We start from the raw sequence: 11,765 nt of genomic DNA, 5'->3' as shown, positions 1-11,765 counted from the left end.
CAGATAGGGTTTAGAAACTGCTGCAAACACATATCAGTTTAACTCTGTAAGTTGAATGTACACATTGAAGACAGTTCTGTTGGGTAGCTCCGTTTTGGTTTTAGAAGCAGATATTTCTCAATACCGCGTTTGCTCCCATTCACCCGGGTATATCAAAACGCAGCTCCTGGAAGAAACGTGCTTCTCACTCTCTGATTCTGAAGGCGGATTCAAATCCCTTAGTTGAGCGAACACCCAGCAGAGCAGTTTGCAAGATACGTTCTTTTTGTGTTTTAGACGGAGATTTCCAGCTATTTCTTGAATGAATGGATTTGGCTGGGAAAATGCGTTTTCCACGTCTTCACAGAAACGGTTTACAAACTCCTGAAAACACGCATCAGTAAAACTCTGTAAGTTGAATGCACACATTAAAGACCGTTCTGTTAGTAGCTCTGTTTTGGTTTTAGAAGCAGATATTTCTCAATACCGCGTTTGCTCCCATTCACCCGTGTATATCAAAACGCAGCTCCTGGAAGAAACGTGCTTCTAACTCTCTGATTCTGAAGGCGAATTCAACTCCCTTAGTTGAGTGAACACCCAGCAGAGCACTTTGCAAGATACGTTCTTTTTGTGTTTTAGACAGAGATTTCCAGCTATTTCATGAATGCCTGGATTTGTCTGGGAAACTGCGTTTTCCATTTCTTCACAGGAAGTGTTTACAAACTCCTGCAAACACACATAAGTTTATCTCTGTAACTTGAATGCACACATTGAAGACCGTTCTGTTACTAGCTCCGTTTTGGTTTTAGAAGCAGATATTTCTCAATACCGCATTTGCTCCCATTTACCCGGGAATATCAAAACGCAGCTCCTGGAAGAAACGTGCTTCTCACTCTCTTATTCTGAAGGCGGATTCAACTCCCTTAGTTGAGCGAACACCCAGCAGAGCACGTTGTAGGATACATTCTTTTTGTGTTTTAGACGGAGATTTCCAGCTATTTCTTGAATACCTGGATTTGGCTGGGAAAATGCGTTTTCCATTTCTTCACAGAAATGGTTTAGAAACTCCTGCAAACACACAGCAGTTTATCTCTGTAAGTTGAATGCACACATTTCAGACCGTTCTGTTAGGTAGCTCCGTTTTGGTTTTAGAAGCAGATATTTCTCAATACCGCGTTTGCTCCCTTTCACCCGTGTATATCAAAACGCAGCTCCTGGAAGACACGAGCTTCTCACTCTCTGATTCTGAAGGCGGATTCAACCCCCGTAGTTGAGCTAACACCCAGCAGAGCAGTTTGCAAGATACCTTCTTTTTGTGTTTTAGACGGAGATTTCCAGATATTTCTTGAATGCCCGGATTTGGCTGGGAAAATGCAATTTCCACTTCTTCACATAATGGGTTTACAAACTACTGCAAACCCACGTCAGTTTAACTCTCTAAGTTGAATGCACACATTAAAGACCATTCTGTTAGGTATCTGGGTTTTGATTTTAGAAGGAAATATGTCTCAAAACCGCGTTTGCTCCCATTCAAGCGGGTATATTAAAACGCCGCTCATACAAGGAACGTGCTTCTTACTCTCTGATTCTTAAGTCGGATTCAACTTTCTTGGTTTAGGGATCACGTAGCAGAGCAGTTTGCAAGATATTTTCTTTTTGTGTTTTAGACGAAGATTTCCTTCTATTTCTTGAATGCCTGGATTTCGCGGTGCAAAAGTGTTTTCCACTTCTTCACACAATGGGTTTAGAAACTCCTGCAAACACACATCAATTTAACTCTGTAAGTTGAATACACACATTGAAGACCAATCTGTTAGGTAGCTCCGTTTTGGTTTTAGAAGCAGATACTTCTCAATACCGCGTTTACTCCCATTCACCCGGGTTTATCAAACGCAGCTTCTGGAAGAAACGTGCTTCTTACTCTCTGATTCTGAAGGCGGGTTCAACTCCCTTAGGTGAGCGAACACCCAGCAGAGCATTTTGCAAGATACGTTCCTTTTGTGTTTTAGACGGAGATTTCCAGCTATTTCTTGAATGCCTGGATTTGGTTGGGAAAATGCGTATTCAACTTCTTCACAGAAAGGGTTTAGAAACTCCTGCAAACACACATCAGTTTAACTCCGTAAGTTGAATGCACACATTGAAGACCGTTCTGTTAGGTAGCTCCGTTTTGGTTTTAGAAGCAGATATTTCTCAATACCGCGTTTGTTCCAATTCACCCGGGTATAATGAAACGCACCTCCTGGAAGAAACGTGCTTCTCACTCTGTGATTTTGCAGGCGGATTCAACTCCCTGAGCTGAGCGAACACCCAGCAGAGCAGTTTCCAAGATACGTTCTTTTTGTGTTTTAGACGGAGATTTCCAGCTATTTCTTGAATGCCTGGATTTGGCTGGGAAAATGCGTTTTCCACTTCTTCTCAGAACGAGTTTAGAAACTCCTACAAACACACATCAGTTTAATTCCGTAAGTTGAATGCACACATTGAAGACCGTTCTGTTAGGTAGTTTTGATTTTGTTTTAGAAGTAGATATTTCTCAATACCGCGTTTGCTCCCGTTCACCCGGCTATAACGAAACGCAGCTCCTGGAAGAACCGTGCTTCTCACTCTCTGATTCAGAAGCGGGATTCAACTCCCTAAGCTGAGCGAAGACCCAGCAGAGCAGTTTGCAAGATACGTTCTATTTGTGTTTTAGACGGAGATTTCCAGTTATTTCTTGAGTGCCTGGATTTGGCTGGGAAAATGCGTTTTCCAGTTCTTCACAGAAAGGGTTTAGAAACGCCTGCAAACACACATCAGTTTAACTCCATAAGTAGAATGCACACATTGAAGACCGTTCTGTTAGGTAGCTCCGTTTTGGTTTTAGAAGCAGATATTTCTCAATACCGCGTTTGTTCCAATTCACCCGGGTATAACGAAAGGCAGCTCCGGAAAGAAACGTGCTTCTCACTCTCTGATTCTGAAGGCGGATTCACCTTCCTTAGCTGAGCGAACACCCAGCAGAGCAGTTTGCAACATAGGTTCTTTTCGTGTGTTAGACGGAGATTTCCAACTATTTCTTGAATGCCTGGATTTGGCTGGGAAAGTGCGATTTCCACTTATTCACAGAAAGTGTTTAGAAACTCCTGCAAACACACATCAGTTTAACTCCGTACGTTGATTGCGCACTTTGAAGACCGTTCTGTTAGGTAGCTCCGTTTTGGTTTTAGAAGCAGATATTGCTCAAAACCGCATTTGCTCCCATTCACCCGGTTATAACGAAACGTAGCTCCTGGAAGAACCGTGCTTCTCACTCTCTGATTCAGAAAGTGGATTCAACTTCCTTAGCTTAGCGAACACCCAGCAGAGCAGTTTGCAAGATACGTTCTCTTTGTGTTTTAGACGGAGATTTCCAGCTATTTCTTGAATGCCTGGATTTGGCTGGGAAAATGCGTTTTCCACTTCTTCACAGAAAGGGTTTAGAAACTCCTGCAAACACACATCTGTTTAACTTTGTAAGTTGAATGCACACATTGAAGACCGTTCTGTTACTATCTCCGTTTTGGTTTTAGAAGCAGATATTTCTCAATACCGCGTTTGGTCCCATTCACCCGGGTATATCAAAACGCAGCTCCTGGAAGAAACGTGCTTCTCACTCTCTGATTCTGAAGGCGAATTCAACCCCCTTAGTTGAGCGAACACCCAGCAGAGCAGTTTGCAAGATACGTTCTTTTTGTGGTTTAGACGGAGATTTCCAGCTATTTCTTGAATGCCTGGATTTGGCTGGGAAAATACATTTTTTACTTCTTCACAGAATAGATTTACAAACTCCTGCAAACACACATCAGATTAACTCCGTAAGTTGAATGCACACTTTGAAGACCGTTCTGTCAGGTAGCTCCGTTTTGGTTTTAGAAGCAGATATTTCTCAATACCGCGTTTGCTCCCATTCACCCGGTTATAACGAAACGTAGCTCCTGGAAGAACCGTGCTTCTCACTCTCTGATTCAGAAAGTGGATTCAACTCCCTTAGCTGAGCGAACACCAGCAGAGCAGTTTGCAAGATACGTTCTTTTTGTGTTTTAGACGGAGATTTCCAGCTATTTCTTGAATGCCTGGATTTGGCTGGGAAAATGCGTTTTCCAGTTCTTCACAGAAAGAGTTTAGAAACTCCTGCAAACACACGTCAGTTTAAGACGGTACATTGAATGCACACATTGAAGACCGTTCTGTTAGGTAGCTCCGTTTTGGTTTTAGAAGCAGATATTTCTCAATACCGCGTTTGCTCCCATTCACCCAGGTATATCAAAACGCAGCTCCTGGAAGAAACGTGCTTCTCACTCTCTGATTCTGAAGGCCGATTCAACTTTCTTAGTTGAGCGAACACCCAGCAGAGCAGTTTGCAAAATACGTTCTTTTTGTGTTTTTGACGGAGATTTCCAGCTATTTCTTGAATGCCTGGATTTGGCTGGGGCAATGCGTTTTCCACGTCTTCACAGGAAGGGTTTACAAACTCCTGCAAACACACGTCAGTTTAAGTCGGTACGTTGAATGCACACATTGAAGACCGTTCTGTTAGGTAGCTCCGTCTTGGTTTTAGAAGCAGATATTTCTCAATACCGCGTTTTTTCCAATTCACCCTGGTATAACGAAACGCAGCTCCTGGAGGAAACGTGCTTCTGTCTCTTTGAATCTTAAGGCGGATTCAACTCCCTTAGCTGAGCGAACACCCAGCAGTGCATATTGCAAGATATGTTCTTTTTGTGTTTTAGACGGAGATTTCCAGCTATTTGTTGAATGCCTGGATTTGGCTGGGAAAATGCGTTTTCCACTTCTTCACAGAAAGGGTTTACAAACTCCTGAAAACACACATCAGTTTAACTCCATAAGTTGAATGCACACATTGAAGACCGTTCTGTTAGGTAGCTCCGTTTGGTTTTAGAAGCAGATATTTCTCAATACCGCGTTTGCTCCCATTCACCCGGGTATAACGGAACGCAGCTCCTGGAAGAACCGTGCTTCTCACTCTCTGATTCTGAAGGGGGATTCAACTCCCTTAGCTGAGCGAACACCCAGCAGAGCAGTTTGCAAGATACGTTCTTTTTTTGTTTTAGTCGGAGATTTCCAGCTATTTTTTGAATGCCTCGATTATGCTGGGAAAATGCGTTTTCCACTTCATCACAGAAAGGGTTTAGAAACTCCTGCAAACACACATCAGTTTACCTCCGTAAGTTGAATGCACACATTGAAGACCGTTCTGTTAAGTAGCTCCGTTTTGGTTTTAGAAGCAGATACTTCTCAACACCGGGTTTGTTCCAATTCACGCGGGTATAACGAAACGCAGCTCCTGGATGAAACGTGATTCTCACTCTCTGATTCTGAAGGCGGATTGAACTCCCTTAGCTGAGCGAACACCCAGAAGATCAGTTTGCAAGATACGTTTTTTTTGTGTTTTAGACGAAGATTTCCACCTATTTCTTGAATGCCTGTATTTGGCTGGGAAAATGCGTTTTCCACGTCGTCACAGAAAGGGTTTAGAAACCCCTGCAAACACACATCAGTTTACTTCCGTAAGTTGAATGCACACATTGAAGACCGTTCTGTTAGGTAGCTCCGTTTTGGTTTTAGAAGCAGATATTTCTCAACACCGCGTTCGTTTCAATTCACGCGGGTATAACGAAACGCAGCTCCTGGAAGAAACGTGCTTCTCACTCTCTGATTCTGAAGGCGGATTCAATTCCCTTAGCTGAGCGAACACCCAGCAGAGCAGTTTGCAAGATAGGTTCTTTTCGTTTTTTAGACGCAGTTTTCCAACTATTTCTTGAATGCCTGGATTTGGCTGGGAAAGTGCGTTTTCCACTTCTTCACAGAAAGTGTTTACAAACTCCTGCAAACACACATCAGTTTAACTTTTAAGTTGAATGCAAACATTGAAGATTGTTCTGTTAAGTAGCTCCGTTTTGGTTTTAGAAGCAGAAATTTCTCAATACCGTGTTTGCTCCCATTACCCCGAATATAACGATACTCAGCTCCTGGAAAAACCGTGTTTCTCACTCTCCGATTTTGAAGGCGAATTCGACTCTCTGAGCTGAGCGAACACCCAGCAAAGCAGTTTGCAAAATACGTTCTTTTTGTGTTTTAGACGGAGATTTCCAGCTATTTGTTGAATGCCTGGATTTGGCTAGGAAATGCGTTTTCCACGTCTTCACAGAAAGGGTTTAAAAACTCCTGGAAACACACATCACTTTAACTCCGTAAGTTGAATGCATACATGAAGACCGATCTGTTAGGAAGCTCCGTTTTGGATTTAGAAGCAGGTATTTCTCAATACCGCGTTTGTTCCAATTCACCCGGGTATAACGAAACACAGCTCCTGGAAGAACCGTGCTTCTCACTCTCTGATTCTGAAGGCGGATTCAACTCCCTTAGCTGAGCGAACACCCAGCAGAGCAGTTTGCAAGATACGTTCTTTTTGTGTTTTAGACGGAGATTTCCAGCTATTTCTTGAATGCCTGGATTTGGCTGGGAAACTGCGTTTTCTACTTTTTCACAGAAAAGGTTTAGAAACTCCTGAAAACACACATCACTTTAACTCCGTAAGTTGAATGCACACATTGAAGACCGTTCTGTTACGTAGCTCCGTTTTGGGTTTAGAAGCAGATATGTCTCAATATCTCGTTTGCTCCCATTCACCCGGGTATAACGAAACGCAGCTCCTGGAAGAACCGTGCTTCTCACTCTCTGATTTTGAAGGCGGATTTAACTCCCTTAGCTGATCCAACACCCAGCAGAGCAGTTTGCAAGATAGGTTCTTTTTGTGTATTAGACGGAGATTTCCTGCTACTTCTTGAATGCCTGGATTTGGCTGGGAAAATGCGTTTTCCACTTCTTCACAGAATGGGTTAGGAACTCCTGCAAAAACACATCAGTTTACCTTCGTAAGTTCAATGCACACATTGAGGACCGTTCGGTTAGGTAGCTCCGGTTTGGTTTTATAAGCAGGTATATCTCAATACCGCGTTTGCTCCCATTCACCCGGGTATAACGAAACGCAGCTCCTCGAAGAACCGTGCTTCTCACTCTCTGATTCTGAAGGCGGATTCGACTCCCTTAGCTGAGCGAACACCCAGCAGAGCAGTTTGCAAGATACGTTCTTTTTGTGTTTTAGACGGAGATTTCCAGCTATTTCTTGAATGCCTTGATTTGGCTGGGAAAATGCGTTTTCCACTTCTTCACAGAAAGGGCTTAGAAACTCCTGCAAACACACATCAGTTTAACTCCGTACGTTGAATGCAAACATTGAAGACTGTTCTGTTAGGTAGCTCCGTTTTGGTGTTAGAAGCAGATATTTCTCAATATCGCGTTTGCTCCCATTCACCCGGTTATAACGAAACACAGCTCCTGGAAGAACCGTGCTTCTCACTCTCTGATTTTGAAGCCGGATTCAACTACCTTAGCTGAGCCAACACCCAGCAGAGCAGTTTGCAAGATACGTTCTTTTTGTGTTTTAGACGGAGATTTTCAGATATTTCTTGAATGCCTGGATTTGGCTGGGAAAATGCGTTGTCCACTTCTTCACAGAAAGGGTTTAGAAGCTCCTGCAAACACACAACATTTTAACTCCATAAGTTCAATGCACACATTGAAGACCGTTCTGTTAGGTACCTCCGTTTTGGTTTTAGAAGCAGATATTTCTCAATACCGCGTTTGCTCCCTTTCACCCGAATATAACGAAACACAGATCCTGGAAGAACCGTGCTTCTCACTCTCTGATTCTGAAGGCGGATTCGACTCCCTTAGCTGAGCGAACACCCAGCAAAGCAGTTTGCAAGATACGTTCTCTTTATGTTTTAGACGGAGATTTCCAGGTATTTCTTGAATGCCTGGATTTGGCTGGGGAAATGCGTTTTCCACTTCTTCACAGAAATGGTTTAGAAACTCCTGCAAAGACACATCAGTGTAACTCCGTAAGCTTAATGCACACATTGACGACCGTTCGGTTAGGTAGCTCCGTTTGGTTTTAGAAGCAGATATTTCTCAATATCGCGTTTGCTCCCATTAACCCGGGTATAACAAAACACGGCTCCGAATAGAACCGTGCTTCGCACTCTCTGATTCTGAAGGCGGACTCAACTCCCTTAGGTGAGCGAACAGCCAGCAGAGCAGTTTGCAAGATACGTTCTTTTTGTGTTTTAGACGGAGATTTCCACTTATTTCTTGAATGCCTGGATTTGGCTGGGAAAATGGGTTTTCCACTTCTTCACAGAAAGGTTTTAAAAACTCCTGCAAACACGCATCAGTTTCCCTCCTTAAGTTTAATGCACACATTGAAGACCGTTCAGTTAGGTAGCTCTGTTTTGGTTTTAGAAGCAGATATTTCTCAATACCGAGTTTGATCTAATTCACATGGGTATAACAAAACGCAGCTCCTCGAAGAAACGTGCTTCTCACTCTCTGATTCTTAGGGTGGATTCAACTCCCTTAGCTGAGCGAACACCCAGCAGAGCAGTTTGCAAGATACGTTCTTTTTGTGTTTTAGACGGAGATTTCTAGCTATTACATGAATGTCTGGATTTGGCTGGTAAAATGCGTTTTCCACTTCTTCACAGAAAGGGTTTAGAAACTCCTGCAAACACAAATCAGTTTAACTCCGTAATTTGAATACACACATTGAAGACCGTTCTGTTAGGTAGTTCCGTTTTGGTTTTAGAAGCACATATTTCTCAATACCGCGTTTCCTTTCATTCACCCGGGTATAACGAAACGCAGCTACTGGAAGAACCGTGCTTCTCACACTCTGATTCTGAAGGCGGATTCAATTCCCTTAGCTGAGCGAACTCCCAGCAGAGCAGTTTGCCAGGTACGTTCTTTTTGTGTTTTAGACGGAGATTTCCAGCTATTTCTTGAATGCCTAGATTTGGTTGGGAAAATGCGTTTTCCACTGCTTCACAGAAAGGGTTTAGAAACTCCTGCAAACACACATCAGTTTACCTCCGTAAGTTCAATGCACACATTGAAGACCGTTCTGTTAGGCAGCTCCGTTTTGGTTTTAGAAGCAGATATTTCTCAATATCGCGTTTGCTTCCATTCACCCGGGTATAACGAAACACAGCTCCTGGAAGAACCGTGCTTCTCACTCTCTGATTCAGAAGGCGGACTTAACTCCATTAGCTGAGCGAACATCCAGCAGACCAGTTTGAAAGATACGTTCTATTTGTGTTTTAGACGGAGATTTCCAGCTATTTATTGAATGCCTGAATTTGGCTGGGAAAATGCGTTTTCCACTTCTTCACATATAGGGTTTAGAAACTCCTGCAAACCCACATCAGTTTACCTCCGTGAGTTCAATGCACACATTGAAGACCGTTCTGTTAGGCAGCTCCGTTTTGGTTTTAGAAGCAGATATTTCTCAATATCGCGTTTGCTTCCATTCACCCGGGTATAACGAAACACAGCTCCTGGAAGAACCGTGCTTCTCACTCTCTGATTCAGAAGGCGGACTTAACTCCATTAGCTGAGCGAACATCCAGCAGACCAGTTTGAAAGATACGTTCTATTTGTGTTTTAGACGGAGATTTCCAGCTATTTATTGAATGCCTGAATTAGGCTAAGAAAATGCGTTTTCCACTTTTTCACATATAGGGTTTAGAAACTCCTGCAAACACACATCAGTTTAACTCCGTAAGTTCAATGCACACATTGAAGACCGTTCTGTTAGGTAGCTCCGTTTTGGTTTTAGAAGCAGATATTTCTCAATATCGCCTATGTCCCAATTCACCCGGGTATAATGAAACGCAGCTCCTGGAAGAAACGTGCTTCTCACTCTCTGACTCTGAAGGCGGATTCAACTCTCTTAGCTGAGCGAACGCCCAGCACAACAGTTTGCAAGATACGTTCTTTTTTTGTTTTAGACGGAGATATCCAGCTATTTCTTGAATGCCTGGATTTGGCTGGGAAAATGCGTTTTCCACTTCTTCACAGAAAGGTTTTAGAAACACCTGCAAACACGCATCAGTTTGCCTCCTTACGTTTAATGCACACATTGAAGACCGTTCTGTTAGGTAGCTCTGTTTTGGTTTTAGAAGCAGATATTTCTCAATACCGAGTTTGATCCAATTCACCCGGGTATAACAAAACGCAGCTCCTCGAAGAAACGTGCTTCTCACTCTCTGATTCTGAGGGCGGATTCAACTCCCTTAGCTGAGCGAACACCCGGCAGAGCAGGTTGCAATATACGTTCTTTTTGTGTTTTAGACGGAGATTTCTAGCTATTACATGAATGTCTGGATTTGGCTGGGAAAATGCGTTTTCCACTTCTTCACAGAAAGGGTTTAGAAACTGCTGCAAACACAAATCAGTTTAACTCCGTAAGTTGAATGCACACATTGAGGACCGTTCTCTAGGTAGCTCCGTTTTTGTTTTAGAAGCAGATATTTCTCAATATCGCGTTTGATCCCATTCACCCGGGTATAACTAAACACAGCTCTGGGAAGAACCGTGCTTCTAACTCTATGATTCGGAAGGCGGATTCAACTCCCTTAGCTGAGCGAACACTTAGCAAAGCAGTTTGCCACATACGTTCTTTTTTTGTTTTACACGGAGATTTCCAGCTATTTCTTGAATGCCTGGATTTGGCTGGGAAAATGCGTTTTCCACTTCTTCACAGAAAGGGTTTAGAAACTCCTGCAAACACACATCAGTTTATCTCCGTAAGTTGAATGCACACATTGAAGACCGTTCTGTTAGGTAGCTCCGTATTGGATTTATAAGGAGGTATTTCTCAATACCGCGTTTGCTTCCATTAACCCGGGTATAACAAAACACAGCTCTGGGAAGAACCGTGCTTCTCACTCACTGATACTGAAGGCGGATTCAACTTTCTTAGGTGAGCGAACATCCAGCAGAGTAGTTTGCCAGATACGTTCTTTTTCTGTTTTAGACGGAGATTTCCAGCTATTTCTTGAATGCCTGGATTTCGCTGGGAAAATGCGTTTTCCACTTCTTCACAGAAACAGTTTAGAAACTCCTGCAAACACACATCAGTTTAACTCCGTAAGTTGAATGCACACATTGAAGACCGTTCTTTTAGGTAGCTCCGTTTTGGTTTTAAAAGCAGATATTTCTCAATACCGCGTTTGTTCCAATTTACTCGGGTAGAAAAAAACGCAGCTCCTGGAATAAAGGTGCTTCTCACTCTCTGATTCTGAAGGCGGACTCAACTCCCTTAGCTGAGCGAACACCCAGCAGAGCAGTTTGCAAGATACGTTCTTTTTGTGTTTTAGACGGAGATTTCCAGCTATTTCTTGAATGCCTGGATTTGGCTGGGAAAATGCGTTTTCCAGTTCTTCACAGAAAGGGTTTAGAAACTCCTGCAAACACACATCAGTATAACTCCGTAAGTTGAATGCACACATTGAAGAAAGTTTCGTTAGGTAGCTCCGTTTTGGTTTTAGAAGCAGATATTTCTCAATATCGCGTTTGCCCCCAATCACCCGGGTATACCGAAACGCAGCTCCTGGAAGAACCGTGCTTCTCACTCTCTGATTCTGAAGGCGGATTCAACTCCCTTAGCTGAGCGAACACCCAGCAAAGCAGTTTGCAAGATACGTTCTTTTTGTGTTTTAGACGGAGATTTCCAGCTATTTCTTGAATGCCTGGATTTGGCTGGGAAAATGCGTTTTCCACTTCTTCACAGAAAGGGTTTAGAAACCCTGTAAACACACATCAGTTTAACACAATAAGTTCAATGCACACATTGAAGACCGTTCTGTTAGGTAGCTCCGTTTCGGTTTTAGAAGCAGATATTT

The sequence above is a fragment of the Callithrix jacchus genome, chromosome 20 (assembly GCF_049354715.1).
Source record: "Callithrix jacchus isolate 240 chromosome 20, calJac240_pri, whole genome shotgun sequence".
Taxonomy (NCBI): domain Eukaryota; kingdom Metazoa; phylum Chordata; class Mammalia; order Primates; family Cebidae; genus Callithrix; species Callithrix jacchus.
Note: the sequence above shows the minus strand (reverse complement) of the source record.